Here is a 12,035-nt window from a genome sequence, read left to right as displayed (position 1 = left end):
CGCTGGCGGTGGGGGGGGGGGGTTACCCAGAAAAGGAGAAGGAGAAGCAAGCTCCCCACAGAGCAGGGAGCCCAATGCAAGACTTGATCCCAGGATGCCAAGATCTTGACCTGAGCCAAAGGCAGAGGCTTAACCCACTGAGCCACCCAGCCACCCCAATTTACCTTTCTTTTAAAAACAAAACTACAGGGGTGCCTGGGTGGTTCAGTGGGTTAAAGCCTCTGCCTTCAGCTCAGGTCAGATCAAGCCCTGCATCGGGCTCTCTGCTCAGCAGGGAGCCTGCTTCCCCCGCCCTCTGCCTGCCTCTCTGCTTACTTGTGATCTCTGTCTATCAAATAAATAAAATAAAATCTTTAAAAATAAATAAATAAAAATTTAAAAATTAAGAAAACAAAACTACAAGGGTGTATATATGATGGATGAGGTGGGGGATGGGTGGAGATGGAGGAAAGAAGATTAATAAAATGTTGGTAAGTGTCAAAGCTGGGTGTTGGGAAAAAGAAGGTCCATCACACTATTTTCTCTACTTTTGGGTGTTTGAAAACTTTGATAATACAGGAAGAGTTTTTATAAACAAAGTAATAATAAATAAAAACGTAAAAGCTCCTATGAGCTCTCCCCCCACATACACCCCACTCTTGGCCATGGCCTCCTGAAGGACAGAGAGGGAGCTGAGAAAGGCTGTCGGGCAGATGGTCTCCCTGGCTCTGACGCCGTGAATAATTATTAAGACAGCGGTAACCACCTGGGCAGGATCCAAAACCAGGCCTTCTACCCGGTCTGAATGAACTTCTGTTTTCCTTTGGCATCTGTCCCCTATGCAGAGGAACGCTGCAATTTCTCATCCCGTCCTCTCTACTGCAAACTCTGCAGTGTCACCAGGCACCACGGGCGGGTGAAAGCCCCCACTTCCTGACACCACGCTGCACGGCCTGTCACCACTTCTGTGCAGTGGACTTGGGGCAGCTTGTCCTCAATGCGTCCACAGCACCAGCTGGGAATGAAGGGGCAGCTGTAGACTCCGTCACCAGAGAAGGCCCCATATGATAGACAAGCACTTACAAAGATGACAGACAGAACTAACCCAAGATCTGGCCCCCGTCCAGCCGCCTATCGTAAGCCCTGTCCCCTTTTCCCCAAGAAGGTGGAGAATCAGAAGAAAAATGAATTAAAAGGCACGGTCCCTATAGAAGAATAGGTTCTGACACACAAAACTGCACCAAACAGTCAAGACAAATCCATAATTAAGTGTGGAATTAATTATGTGGTGTGGAATTAGCAAATGAGATCCATGAAAACTAAGTGAAGCAGGTTTCTGGAAAGAGCTGAGGCCTGAAGGAGATGAAGTATTGAGACTGGTCCAAGGAAGAAAGGAAGACATCCCAGCAAGTTAGAGAAGGCAAGCAAACGTCGCAAAGAGGCCAGAGCTACTAAAGGGTGAAGGGGGGGCGCCTAGGTGGCTCAGTGGGTTAAAGCCTCTGCCTTTGACTCAGGTCATGATCCCGGGGTCCTGGGATCGAGCCCCACGTCGGGCTCTCTGCTCAGCAGGGAGCCTGCTTCCTCCTCTCCCTCTGCCTGCTTCTCTGCCTACTTGTGATCTCTGTCTGTCAAATAAATAAATAAAATCTTAAAAAAAAAAAAAGGTGAAGGAGAATGGCAGATGAGTCTAGAAGCTGTGTGTTAGAAAGTGGTAGCAAATGGGGTTAGATGCAGAGAGTCAGAAAAACAATGGTGGGCCTTGACAATGAAGCAGAAGACTCTTCAACAGCTGACTGAAAAGAAGCATGGACTTGGAGTCAAGTCTACTGGAAGTGCACCGTCAACCATGTGTCCCATGGGGACAAGTTTCTCACTTTGTTTGGGCTTTAGTTTCTTCATCAAAATGCAAAAGTTATGTCTCGGGTAGGAAATGGGGACCCGCTAATGGTTTCTGAGCAAAGAAGGACAGGAGAAATGCTGAATGCAGATTCACATGAAAGGTAAATGAAGATCAGACAGGGGGGAAAGAACAACTTGTGTCTTCTGGGGTGATGAGAGCCTGCATCCCTGGTGTCAGCGAGACCCCTCTGCCACAGCCTCCCTGAGCAGCCCTGAGCAGGCACCTTGCTCCCTCAGCATGCCCACGGATGCAATGAGGTCATGCATGAGGTCATGCACCCTAGCCCATTACGCAGCACCAAGTAGACAATAAGTGCTAGTTTCCTTCCATCCTCTAAGAGCAGAGAGATGTTAGGAAAGAAGATTCAACAGCACTTGGTGAGTGGCAAGGTATGGGAGAAGGGGACAAAGAGGAACGATGAGAGGCTCTTCCTTCTGGCCCACGGAGCCAAAGGGTAAACAGCTTGAGCACCAGAGACAATGAAATAAAGGGGGTTATTCAGTTTGTAGGGGGACTACTTGACTCCTATTTTGAATACTCAAATTTGAAGACACAGGACAGCCAAGAAAGGTAGAAGGCATAATTTAAAAGGCAAAACCAGGGGCGCCTGGGTGGCTCAGTGGGTTAAGCCGCTGCCTTCGGCTCAGGTCATGATCTCAGGGTCCTGGGATCGAGTCCCACATCGGGCTCTCTGCTCAGCAAGAAGCCTGCTTCCCTCTCTCTCTCTGCCTGCCTCTCTGTCTACTTGTGATCTCTCTCTGTCAAATAAATAAATAAAATCTTGACAAACCATAAGTGAGTCTTAATCTCACAAAACAAACTGAGGGTTGATGGGGGGAGGGAGGTTGGGAGGCGGGGTGGGATTATGGACATTGGGGAGGGTATGTGCTATGGTGAGTGCTGTGAAGTGTGTAACCTGGCAATTCACAGACCTGTACCCCTGGGGATAAAAATATATTATATGTTTATAAAAAATAAAATTAAAAAAAAATAAAAAATAAATAAAATCTTTAAAAAATAAAATAAAATAAAAGGCAAAACCAGAGCTCAGAAGCACGATAAACTTCGAGGTAACCAGCATAGGTTGAGAATGCATGTGCTCCCCAGCGGAGAGCGAATTTCAAGCAAGATGAACAGAGCGCCCAGGGTCACCTGGGTGGCTCAGTGGGTTAAAGCCTCTGCCTTCGGCTCAGGTCATGATCCCGGGGTCCTGGGATCGAGCCCCACGTCAGGCTCTCTGCTCGGCAGGGAGCCTGCTTCCTCCTCTCTCTCGCTGCCTGCCTCTCTGCCTACTTGTGATCTCTGTCTGTCAAATAAATAAAATCTTAAAAAAAAAAAAAAAAAGATGAACGGAGGGCCCAGACCATGTCTTCGAGAACCAGCAGAGTTAGCCGGTCAGGAGAACAAGCAGTGAACAGCAAGAGGCACAAGGAAGGGAAGGAGGCAGAAACCAGGTACATGCTGTCACAGGTCACAGAAACCAAGAAAAGCAAACCGTGGGAATGCGGAGCTGGACAGTGGTCTCCAAAACAGCACTGGGAAAGAGAGGCTAAAGCGAAGACTATTTATGACACAATAAGAAAGCCACTGGGGTCTGCCGCCAGTGTTCGCTCAGTACGTTGGAAGAAGTCACATCCCAAGGTGAGACGGGCAGGAGTTCAGAAGAAATTGAGGCCGCGGCACTGGGCCCCTCGATGCAGAAGACAGAGAACGATGGCAGCAATGGAAAGAAGCAAGGTCGTGTAAGGGCAAAAGGGAAACGTGAGGCAGAGATGGGGAAGCCCCCGAAAGCACCTGCAGGTCTTGTGCTCTGGGAAGATGTCAAGCAGCTCCAGCAAAATGACCCAACTCCAAAGAGAAAAACCTGACACCAGAGGGGCAAAGAACAGAACAGAGAGAGGGCCAAAAGAGAAAGAGTCCAAAGGAAACAAAAGAATTTCTCCAGAACAGAGCCTTTAGCTTGCAGAATAAAGCCTCGAACCGCAGCAGTACTCTGCCCACAGGAAGGCAGCGGGTCTCCTATTAAGCAACTGGGAGCGCAGGCCGACGTGGGCAATCCTGGTTCCGGCTCCAGCCTGCCATCCCGGCACCTTCTTCAGCACAAGGCTAGAGCCCTGGCAGGGGGCTGTTGTTCAGGGGCAGTGGGGCTCAGCCACCAAGGGGAAGGAAGATTTCTAATAGAGATCGCCAGCCAGAATTATGATTCTAGACACAGCGTTGGGGTGCAGTTAAAGTCTTGTTTCCATAAAACCGAAGTGTCTCCAAGTAGAATTTATAGCTCCCCTGAGCAGGATGTAATCACTTTAAGGAAATCAAACCGGACTGTGGGTTTGAAGACAGGCATTAGCTCCTCCTGGAGACACGTCGGTTGGCAGAGCTGCTGGCAGGATCCAGGACATCTGTGTAGCTGTCAGGGAAATGACTGCAATGCCCACAAACTGAAAACAGCTTCAGACCATGACAGAGAGAGAGAGAGGCTTGCGTAACAGGAGGAGGATGGGCTTTAAAAACAAAAAGCAAATTACTAAGGAAAACGAGCTTTACGGCGCTGGGAAAAAAATAACCCCAGTTGATATGATGTTGTGTGGTGTTTGTATGGGTGTGTGTTGTGGGTTTGGTTTTTCTGATTTTTAAGTCCGAAATAGGAGGTTCAAAGCTAAAATTTTTCTGAAATTCATTCCTGCCACCCTGAATCAGATCTTCTTGGGCAAGTGTGTAGATGTAAGTGTGTAATCTCGAAGACTAAAATGTGCATTCATAATCCTCAAGCAGGGCCTCCCCATGAAAACTGCATGGGAGTAAGGAGGCACATCTCAAAGCAAAGCCTGGAACATTCCCTCATACTTTTTAAGCATCAGAAAGCTGTTCCCTGTTGAATATACAGTCTGAATCCAATACCAATCTCTCTCTCTCTCCCCCCTGAAAACAACTTCTATTCAACACTCAATACAAACACATCCTTTGCGTCTACCATGCACCAGGCTCTCCTGTAGTCTCTCATGGGGGCTGCAGGAAATAAGACAGGACTACCTGTCCTTGTATGGCCCATGGGCTGCTTTGGGTTCTTTCCTTAGGATAATATGCACACAGGAGACCTTAAATAGCAGGATTAACTCTCTCTCTTTTTCTGTTCACCTTTATGGTTTCCATTTCAGCAAAACCTCTTGTTACTCCAACAGACCTAGTAACGTCATCTGCTTCTGTGAATTCACGGTACAAGAGACAAGCATGAAAACAACAGCCACAGAGAGTGCCCATGAAGTCCAAGGACAGCAAGGATTATCAAGGAAAGGGCTGCTACTAGGTGCACGTGTAATAAGAACCGATCCAGGCGTGCGGAGAGGGATCCAGGAAGGTTTTCCTGAAAAAATGACCCTGAGGCTGGGAACTGAGGAGTGGTAGTAAGGTGAAGTGAGAAAGGAACATTCTAGTCAAGCCCACCCATAACACCACAGGAACAATCATACTCCCATCAGATGTCTAACAGGCAGTTCAAACTTTAACAAGTCCAAGATGAAAGTTGACCACCTGCCCCCAAACCCATTCTCCCAGTCTCCCCATCTCAATAAATTGTGACTCCATCCTACCAATGGCTCAAGTCAAAAACTTTGATCAAATCTTTGCCCCAACTCTGTTGTACCACACAATCCATCGACTCCACCTTCAAAATGTCTCGAGAAACCAGCCACCTCTGCTGCTGCTACCCTGAATCAAACCACTGCCATTTCCCTGCTTGGATTACTGTGATTTGCCCCTTTACTGGTCTCCCTGCTTCTGTCTGCCCCTTACACAGGGTGTCCCATGTGGTAGCCAGCATGATCACATCCCTCCTATGCTTAGAACCCTGCACAAACTTTCTGTCTTTCTCCAAGTAAAAGCCAATGACCTTACACTGTAAGTATTAAAATACTTGGAAGAGAGTGCAAAGACCCTCTAAATGCAGCCACGCAGTATGCACGTCACCAAGACGCACAAGGGCTGAGTTCAGGTTGCAGACAAGGCACATCGCAGGCACAGAATTCTAAGATCATAACCTGCCTTTTCATTTATGTAGTAAGTATCTCATTTCAGCAGAACTTTACTTCATTACAAACAAATATAGAACTATTAACCGCTTCTTCCCATTTAAAAGCAGAGATATACCAGAGACACAAGATGTTTACACAGACCAAAAATGGGCAGTCTCTAGGAAAAAATCAGACTTGGGGTCACAACGTCTTCATCCTACAACATACCCTAGAAGATCAACAACCTGAATTTATTTTAGAAGCAAAAGAAAAAAGACTCAAAGCGCTTCACAAGAGACTCTATTTAAGATGCGTCCAACGTGGAAGTAATTTGTAAGTGTCTTCTGGGGTAACACACCTGAAAGGACACACAGTTTTACGGATAACAAAGAGTCGGGCATAGAGACAAACAAAACACAGCTGTCAGAGTTAAGTTAGGAAAGGTTCACTTTTTTTTTTTCTTAAAGATTTTATTTATTTATTTGACAGACAGAGATCACAAGCAGGCAAAGAGGCAGGCAGAGAGAGAGGAAGGGAAGCAGGCTCCCTGCTGAGCAGAGAGCCCGATGTGGGGCTCAATCCCAGGACCCTGGGATCATGACCTGGGCTGAAGGCAGAGGCTTTAACCCACTGAGCCACCCAGGTGCCCCCTCTGGTTCACTTTTAAAGACCATCAGAACACATGGTTAAGAAGGAACTGATGCCAAATTTATCACCTCCCAGGAAACAACTAAAGAACGATGCCAAAACAATAATGTCTTCCTGCCTTGCCGTTGGGATCAAACTTCAGTTTCAAAGGATTTATAGTGTGTCTCCAGTTCCACACATCTAATTTTTTCTATAATGATTTGGTTCTGTTCTTAGCCATATTCCCCTGGCCACAACCTCAAAGGGCATTTTTTTTTAATTAACTAGATTTGAGCAGGAGGTACCTAAGAGATCCAGAAAGATCTAGCTTTGGTTATCAGAGTTAACATTAGTAACTCTGATACAGTGAATAACAACTTAGCACAGCAGACTGATCTCTACAGAGAACAGACATGATCTTGTTTTTTCCATTTCTCCCAAAAGCCAACTCAATCTCCCCTTTGCCGTTAATGATGTATAAAAGAAGACCTGAATTTGAAATGTCACAGCGTGAAATCATCAGGTTAGCATGTAGAATCGTTCTTTTTCCAAGGCCAGAAAGGTCAGGCTAGGAGTTGTTCTGAGTTCACATCTTGACCCGACCAACAAGATCATGAAAACACCCCTACTGCCACAAGCTCTCTGGGACGATTTGACTTTGTTTCCCTAAGCACTGCCCAAGTGAACTTAGTGTTCAAAAACCCACCACTACGATAGACACCCACCTCACTGATGTCATTTTTTTGGAAAGTTCATAGTCACTGTAAAGGAAAAGTGGTGTGTACAAATGATCGTCTCGGCTACCATTTTAAAAAAAATGTGTAAGATGAACATGGATCTAGATCATATAGTAGCTTGCTATTTCTTATCTTTACCAAGAAGGTTTGATATCTTTCAATTTTAATTAAAGTGGTATTTTTTAGACTTTAAATATACTAACCAAAATTGTGTACGATAACATAATAAAAATTAATGATAACAACCATTGTGTTTTTTAAAGTGAAACATTTAAAAATGTTACTATTAACAATAGTCAGCAAAAATAGGAAAAGATGCAGGCACAAGACCACTCCCTGTGTTTTCTCTGTGATACACGGAAATTATCCAAATGCCTATCAATAGGCAGAAAGAACGATGGTACGTCCACATATGGAGTCCTATGCAGTAAAACTGAATGAAGACTGTCTCCAGATAATACTGTGGATGATCTCCAGGAAGGTGAAAACAGCAAGGCTGAGAAAAAACGTGTCAAGTTACGCTACTGTTTATCTGTGAAAGAGTGGGGATATGGAAATACATACATATTTGCTTGTATTTTAAAATGTAATGATACACTACAACTTTTTGAAAAAATGGCTATAAAGGGAGAAAAGGACAGGGGAATCAGGTAGATTTCTCTGAATACACTTTTTAGGTTTGACTTTAGGATCAAAGGCAACATTTCATATACTTACGAATAAAATTTCTAAGACCCAAACCTAAAATGAAACCCATAACCTAATTACAACCACACAGAGAGGACTATTACCAGCGACTTTAAAGCCTAGGAATGAGACTATCCATCTCTGAAGGATCTACCCCAAGACATGTTGGGTTTGTTGCTCTTTAATGGAAAAAAAATTTTAAACTATTTTTAGTAATCACAACTCGGCAAAATCCAGACCATAAAGAACTTCCAGGACAACACACCTGCTTTCTCTAACAACAACAATAAAGAGGGTGCTATGGTCTGAATGCTTGTGTTCCCCCAGAATTCATGTTGAATGAAATTCTAGCCCCCAAAGGTGACGATATTATGAGGTGGGGTATCCTTATAAAAGAGACCCCCCCCAAGGTTGCCTGGGTGGCTCTGTCAGTTGAGCATCCGACTCTTGATTTTGGCTCAGGTCATGATCTCAGGGTCACAGGATTAACTTCAGGATTCTCTCTCTTCTCCCCCTCTGCTACTTTCCCTCTGCCCTCCTTCCCTGCTCACATGCGTGCGTGCACTCTTTCTATATATAAAGAGAGGGAGAAACAGACCCCACAGAGCTCCCTCATCCTTTCTGCCATGTGAGCATACAAGAAGTCTGCAACCCAGAAGAGGGCCCTCACCTGACCATGCTGGCACCCTGACCTCAGACCTCCAGGACCATGAGAAATACATTACTGTTCATAAACTACCCCGCCTGTAGCAGCCTGAACACACACAGACGAGGGAGAGGGAGAAGAAGGAAGGGGGGAAGAAAGGATGGAAGGGAGCCAAAATATAAGAAACAGAAGACTTTCAAAAGAGAAAGATGTGTGAGAGGCGCCTGGGTGGCTCAGTGGGTTAAGCCTCTGCCTTTGGCTCAGGTCATGATCTCAGTGTCCTGGGATCAAGTCCCGCATAGGGCTCTCTGCCCGGCAGGGAGCCTGCTTCCCTCTCTTTCTCCGCTTACCTCTCTGCCTACTTGTAATCTCTCTGTGTGTGTCAAATAAATAAATAAATTCTTAAAAAAAAATTTTTGGGGGGGCACCTGGGTGGCTCAGGGGGTTAAAGCCTCTGCCTTCAGCTCAGGTCATGATCCCAGGACCCTGGGATCATGACCTGATCCACACATCGGGCTCTCTGCTTGACAGGGAGCTTGCTTCCCCTTCTCTCTCTCGGCCTGCCTCTCTGCCTACTTGTGATTTCTGTCTGTCAAATAAACAAATAAAATCTTTTTTAAAAATTTTTTTTTAATTTTTAAAAAAAATTGTTTTTAAATTTAAATTTTAAATTTTAAATAAAAATTTTTTTAAAAAAATTTTTTAAAAAGAGAGAGAGATGTGTGAAGCTTATCTGACTCATAATCCAACAAATAAATTTTTTTTAATTATAAAACAACTAGCATGATATACTGGTATTTGATGAGCTTTTACTTTTTCTAGATGTATAACAGTATTTTGATTAATTTTTAAGAATTCCATAAACAGATTATTTATTAATAAAATAATAATATTTGGCAAAGCTGATAATGATGCAAGAGGGTTCTTTATACAAATCTATTTTATATATTACATTCAAAAAAATTTTTAAGATTTTATTTATTCATTAGAGGGAGAGAGAGCACACAAGCAGGGGGAGAGGTAGAGGGAGAGGGAGAAGCAGACTCCCCACTGGGATGGGAGCCCGACATGGGGCTCCATCCCAGGACCTCGAGATCATGACCTGAGCCAAAAGCAGACACTTAACCATCTGAGCCACCCAGGTGCCCCTCAAAACTTTTTCTTAATCAAACAGGAAAAAGCAGTTCTTGATTCACACAAACTGTGTATGTGCGCACGTGCACACATGGCAATCAGGAAAATGCGAACAGTGAATGACATCCATTAATGTTAAGGAATTATTGTTAATAGTTTTAGGTGTGAGAATGATATTCTGGTTAAAATCTTTTGAAATGAAATAGTTATGGATGAAAAAACACATGGAATTGGCGTCAAGATAAGCCAAGGATGGAGCACCTAGGTGGCTCAGTTGTTAAGTCTTTGCCTTCGGCTTAGGTCATGATCCGGGGGTCCTGGGATCGAGCCCCACATCGGGCTCCCTGCTCAGTGGGAAGCCTGCTTCTCCCTCTCCCACCCCCCCTGCTTCTGTTCCCTCTCTCACTGTGCCTCTGTGTCAAATAAATAAATAAAATATTTAAAAAAAAAAAATAAATTAGCCAAGGCTGGGGCACCTGGGTGGCTCAGTCAGCTGAACATCCAACTCCTCGTTTTGGCTCAGGTCATGATCTCAAGGTTGTGGGATCAGGCCCCGTGTAGGGTTCCATGCTCAGTGAGCAATCTGCTTGAGATTCTCTCGCTCCCTCTCTCTTTGTCCCTCCCCCCGCTCTTGCTTGCGCTCTCTCTCTCTCTCTAAAAATGAATATATAAAATCTTAAAAAAAAAAAAAAAAGATAAGCCAAGGCTCAGGGAATCAGTGGGGAGTAATTAAAGACTGGCCACCTGGTGGCTCAGTCAGTTAAGCGTCTGCCTTTGGCTTCAGGTTATGATCCCAGGGTCCTGGGATGTATTCCTGCATCGGGCTCCTTGCTCAGTGAGAAGCCTGTTTCTCCCTCTGCCTGGTGCTCCCCCTGCTTGTGCTCTCTCTAACAAATAAATAAAATATTTTAAATAAATAAATACATATATAAACAAAATTTTAAAAGACTGGCCATATATCAACTATTGTTAATGCTCAGTGACAGACACATTTTTAGGATTATACTCTTCTCTCCGCTTTTGTATATATTTGAAATTCTGTGTAATAAAAAGTTTTGAAAAATAGCTTCTCCATTCAAATTTTAACGTAAGGTTTGTAAAATTTCTGTACTTATCCATCGTACCTCATAAGGCTTTATGAAGACTACATGAAATGAATGAAATAAAGTGAATGTAATTAAAATGAATGGAAATGCTGCCCTTTATTTTCTCCGCTGGTGGGACAGAATGAAAAGAGCACTGAGCTTGAGGTTTAAAAATCCTGACTCACTATGTTGACCATCACTTTCTTGGTGATGCCCTCCCTCACTGTCTTCCCTCTCTCAACTAGAGAGGGAAGCTCCTTAAAGACAGAAACCCTGTCTGTCTTGTTCGCCACAATGTCCTCGGTGATTAACCCCATGCCTGGGATGAAGGAATAAACCTGAGCTCAAGTTCCTGCTCAGCAACGTGGAGCGAGGACTAGGACCACTCTATTGTGCACTCAACCTCAATGCCACAGTACAATTGGTATTTGTGGTGTAGACCCTGGACAATTTACTTAACAGCTCCTCCTCTGTAAAATGGAAATTATGTCTATCTCAACAAGTTGATCTGCCCTACTGTGGTTTCAAAGACTTCATGTGGCCATTCACTCACTCATCCCACAAATATTTATTAAGTCTAAAGTCCTATAGAAAGTATGGCATAGTCTACTGTTCCCATAAAGAGAAGAGTAATAATAAATTGACACAAATACTAGCTAAATATAAACACCCATTCAACGACTATTTATGGAATTTCTACCATGTACTAGGCACTGTGCCACAGGCTAGGAGGAACTATGAAGGTAAGTATGGTACAACTCTTGTTTTTGAGGAAGTTTGCAGTCCAATGGATGAGAAGAGAGAGAATGACGTTATGATACAAATTGGCAAGTCACATACCAGAATGGAACAGGAACACAGTACATTCCCTCTGGACACATTCTCCTACCCAAGTTGGTTTCAGGGAAAAAAATCAGTTCACTTAACTTCCCAAAGTTATAAATGTCAACTCCCAAATTAAAACTGCCATGAGGTATTTCACTTTTACTTGTTCACTGCAATAAGGCTATAGATTCTTTCTAAAGAAGCCAGCCCGTGCTGGAAATCTTCCAAAGGAATTAGATCCTTTTGTTTTTCTGGGTGTTTGCCAGCAGTCCAAACCAAAAGAGGCAAATGGAGCTATTGGCTCATTCATTTAATATTAACTGCCAACTCCCTTCTCCCAGAACACAATGCCCTTCTATTTCAAAGAAGCCCCCTCAGCAACTTGTTCCATGTCAATCAATGGCTGAA

The 12,035-nt window shown here is 44.2% G+C and overlaps 1 protein-coding gene across 2 annotated transcripts in view; it reads right to left on the bottom strand.

The window, feature by feature from the left end:
- The window catches only part of PTPN11 (protein tyrosine phosphatase non-receptor type 11), an 82,378-nt gene that overhangs the window by 32,958 nt on the left and 37,385 nt on the right, over nt 1-12,035 (bottom strand). The gene's annotated exons all lie outside the window — the stretch shown is intronic.

The sequence above is a fragment of the Lutra lutra genome, chromosome 12, assembly GCF_902655055.1.
Source record: "Lutra lutra chromosome 12, mLutLut1.2, whole genome shotgun sequence".
Taxonomy (NCBI): domain Eukaryota; kingdom Metazoa; phylum Chordata; class Mammalia; order Carnivora; family Mustelidae; genus Lutra; species Lutra lutra.
This window is presented reverse-complemented; position numbering and strand designations above follow the sequence as displayed.